The sequence below is a fragment of the Castor canadensis genome, chromosome 2 (assembly GCF_047511655.1).
Source record: "Castor canadensis chromosome 2, mCasCan1.hap1v2, whole genome shotgun sequence".
Lineage (NCBI taxonomy): Eukaryota > Metazoa > Chordata > Mammalia > Rodentia > Castoridae > Castor > Castor canadensis.
In genome coordinates, this window is record NC_133387.1 from 8,154,295 (window position 1) to 8,159,095 (window position 4,801).

A 4,801-nucleotide genomic window follows, 5' to 3' on the forward strand; every position below is an offset into this window, starting at 1 on the left:
TTTCTGGCTTATACAGTAATCAGCATACCCCTTCCCAGTATGCTCAAACACATCACCCATCCATTTTGGAATCTTGCTACAACCCTAAATTTCTACATAGGGAACAGGGCAAAATGTCTCTTCGCTCTAGGGACAACTGACATTGTGGCTATCTACTTTTGCTTCTATCTTTCCTTCTTACCTCTCACCCTGGGAATCCCCTGGTCTGGGAAGGTTGAATAGGTGAGGTGATATTCCAAAGGCTGTTCACCTCCCTATGTTTTGTCTATGCTGGAGCTGTTTCTGTTACTAGGAGACTTTTTTCTCCCCCTCTTTCTGCTCTGTCAGATCCCTCTAAGGGAGTGAACCTTAGAGACTTTGAAGCGGACTGGAATGTGAAGAATAGCAAAGAGGGAAAAAGAATGTGGGGGAAATGATGGAAGGGTGTGTTATGAGATGAACCAGCATTGTGGTCTTGAGCTTCAGAGTATATAGGCAGGGGTCTTCAGTTGCACAAGGCAAGAAATGAACACTGGATAACTAAGTGTGAAAATGTCTATTTTCTGGGTGGCCTGTCCTTCTCTGACTACCTCTGTACTTTCTTCCTTCCCAATTTCACTAAACATAGAAATTCCCTGACGTTCATGCAGTCCTGGTGCCTCTTTCCTATCACTACTCTCTTTTTCAAAAAAATCTACCTACTTCAGTGGCTGTAGCCATGGCCTCTGTGTGGTTAATTCTCTCTCTCTCGAGCTCCAAGCCCTAATCATCGAGGAACTCTCATCACGTCCTCCCTGCACCCCATCCTTGACTCCATCTTGGCATGTCCAAAAGGAAAAGGGCCTGTCTACTGTTGATGTCTGCCCTGCATTTCTGTTTTTCCTGAGGCTCTGCCAGGACTATCAAAGTTTCCCACGTGGCCAGAATGGGAGCTCCATGAGCCAAGGCTTTGCAATCAGTCGTCCCCATCTTCTTGTCTACTGTGATGGGACCAAAGGAAGCGCCTGACCTAAGCAGGATTTGGCATAAGAGTGCCAAGATGTCTTTCTTCTTGGACTGTGCAAGCCAGTCTGGGCAAATAGACCCTATCTCAAAAAAACCCATCACAGAAAAACGGGCTGGTGGAATGGTTCAAGTGGTAGGGCACCTGCCTAGCAAGGATGAAGCCCTGATTGAGTTTGAGGCCTTGAGTTCAAGCCATAAATAAATAAATAAAATTAAAAAATAAATCAGAGTCACTACCTTAATTCATAATAAAGGTAAAAATACTAAAGAAAAGGTGTATTTCTTTTCTTTACAGAAAGATGCAGAAGGATAGTAACAGTCCAAGGAAAGACTCTTGGATTACACCCTGAAATCTCCCACAAGAATGCGGGAGGCCTCCTAGAGTGAAGGCCACAGCCCTTAGACTGGATCTGTGCTTTGGTTCACTTATCCTTGTGTGGCTCCTGTAGTTAAATCACAACTCTATATGACTTTTTGGTAAGGGACTTTGTGTTTCAGGGCATTTTATCTGTAGGATTTAATTTCAACATCATCTGATATTTATAGATAAAAACAAAGCTAACTAAATTGTGAAATCCATTTGCTGAATTCACTTGAACTCTTGTGAATGTGAGATGTCAACTTGCAGGGCTAGGTGACTGACTGCTACGGATCAGATATGCTTGGAGTGAGGGACTCAAGGGTTCTTGGGTTGAAGTTTCATCCCCATGGTGAGGTATTTAGAAGGTGGAAGCTTAAGCCAACTGTGATGTTTACAGGCAGGACCTTTGGGAGGTGATTAGGATTACAAGATAATCAGGATGATTGAATCCTGGTGACTTTATAAGAAGAGGGAGAGAGACCCGGAAGGTGTATGATGCATGTGTGCTCCATGTCTCTTGCCATGGGACGCTCTGCACGGACCCAGGAAGCAGCCCCTCAACTTCGTACCTCCAGAACCATGAGCCAAAACAACTTTTTTTTCTTTATAAAGTAGCCTGCCTCCAATATTTCCTTACAGTAGCAACAACAAAAAAGGAATAAAATGCTCACTCTTACCCTTATTAGCACTGAAAGCCCCACATCCCAGGGCTCCAAACCACAAGGTAATTCTGCCTGTCAGAGCTTAACACTTGATTTAGGAGTTCTGAGTTCAAACCCTAGTCCCACCAAAACCAAAAGAAAACAAAATGACTTAACACTGGCCAGCTAGGTTGCAATCTGCAAACTGAGTAGTTCTTACATAAGTTCTTAGAATTCAGCATTTGACTAGAGCAGACTAGTTAATGTAGTGTGTGTATCACTTAAAAAAGTGAACTGTGGCCAGTGGTGGTAGCTCATGACTGTAATCCTAGTCACTTGGAAAGCTAAGATCAGGACGATTGTGGTTAAGGCCAGCCTGGGCAAATAGTTTGAGAGACCCCATCTCCAAAAATAGCCAGAACAAAATGGACTGGAGGTGTAGCCCAAGCAGTACAATGCTTGCTTTGCAGGCTCAAAGCCCTAGTTCAAACCCAGCTCCACCCGAAAATAAAAACAGTGGACTGTGATGATTATGACAATTGACACGATATTAAAGTTGTGCCTGGCAGCACTTTGACTATGAATAGTGGAGAAAAAGAGTGGGAGGGGATGTGTCATCTTCTGCTGTTCCTTGCTTCCCTGTCCTCAATGACCTCCACACACCTGTTTTAAGGGAGGATTCTAGCTAAAAATCCTCACACACAGCATTGAAATCTTTGTTCTTTTCATGTACCATATCTCAGCATTGAAATCTTTGTTCTTTTCATGTACCATATCTCTTAGTAACTTAATAAAAAAAGTATTATGTGTTTAATTTTGACATTTGTCACTTATGTTTTTGGACCATGGTTGACCTAGGGTGACTGAGATTGCAAGGACTGCTGGACTGCTTGGTGACATTGCCTGTTGTTATTTCTTTGGAGGATATAGTTAAAGCAAAATGGTACAGTGTTGTTCTTTACTTCCATTTGCTGTTTTTAAGAATCATAACATTGTCATTGTTTGAAATCCAATCAAATTTTGGAGACTAGATCATTTAACAAGTTGTTATACTTGCCAATATAATAACAATGAATTACTAAATAGTGAATTACTGACATCTTTTAGTGAAAAATTTCAAATATATAGCAAGGTTTGAGAACATTTTACAGTGAACAGTCTTCTACCCACCACTTAGATGGTACAATGAATAGTTTACTAGAGTTGCTTTATTCCATGTCTTCCATCTTGCCATCTTGTTTTTTGGATGCATTTCAAAGTGAGTTGCTTCAGCAATAAACACCTGAGCATGCAAGCATGCATACCATTAATTAGGGTTTAATGGTTTTTTTTTTTTGGTGGAACTGGGATTTGAACCAGTACTTCACACTTGTAAAACAGGAGCTCTATCACTTGAGTCACACCTCAGTCCATTTTGCTCTGGTTATTTTGGAGATGGGGGTCTCTTGAACTATTTCGCCAGGCTGGCCTTGAACTGTAATCCTCTTGATCTCAGCCTCCCAAGTAGCTGGGATTAAATGTTTGATTCTTTTCTTTGTCTTGAGATAAAATTTAGAAATAACGAAATGTTATGATGTTAAGTATTTCTCTCATGAATTTTGACAAAACATCTGTGTGTAAACTCAAACCCTTATCATGTTAATCCCTACCCCCTCAGTGGCCCCTCCTGCCAATTTACTCCAGACAGTCAGTTGGATCTGTTGTAGAAGTGCGTGTCACTTGGAAGCACACAGTATGTACTGCTTTACGGCTGGTTTTCTTTGCTCAGCATAATGTTTGTGAGATTCCTCCACGTTCATGGCTACACTGTATTCCATCCCATGGGGCTGTTATACTTCCTTTATTCATTCTCCTTTTAATAGACTCCTGGTTTTGGTTCCAGTTTATAAACTCTATATGAAGTTGCTCTGGACATAATTTTTTGAAGTCTTTTGTGGACAAGCTTTCATTTCTCTGGGGTAAATACCCAGGAGTAGATTCCACAACATTTAAAAAAAATATAAATTAACCCATTTTATTGTAAGCTAAGGGTATCTGAAACGGTAGAGCTTCTACTGGTCTTTTAATTCCTTTAGTCTTCTGAGGGCAGACTTGACTGTGACCACTGAAGTGGTGTCGTAGATCCAGGCATCACCAGCTACTGTTTTCATGCAGGAACCAGTGCCAGATTCCCGCAGACTGTCTCTTCATCTTGGTTTTGCCACAGAAGGAGCAGGTGTACTTGGCATGCTGGCTGATTTCAATTTTCTTCACCACTTTCCAGAAGGAGGCCTGTATTTATCGACAGTCCCAGCCTTCTTGATGCGTTTGGTCATGTCGCTCTGACCCAGCCAGAGAGTCACAGCATTTTGAAAAAAATGGTTTCACACTTGCTGGACAAGCATTGTACCACTTGATCCACACCCAGCTCTTTTTGCTTTAGTTATTTTTCAGACAGGGTCTCAATGTGATCCTCCAACTTCTACTTCCTATCTAGCTGGGATTATAGGCATGAACCACGCCACAAAGCTTGTTCTTTGCAATAAAGACTCACTAAGATTTTTCCCAGACTGGCCTCGAACAGTGAGTTTCCTTTCTCCACTTCTAAGGTAGATGGGATGACAAATGTGAGCCATGCACCTGACTTCTTTTTTCCGTAAGCCACTTGTACTCTCTCCTTTTGTCTCTGCAAAAAGGGTATAATACGTTTTATTCCCATTTTCTTTCCATCCTGAAGATCCTTCCTGAGAAAGGCAGCGTAGTGTTAACAAAAAGGTCTTGGCTCTGCATGACATCCCCATGTGCCTCTGCGCCTTTGGGCCCCTGCTCACAACTG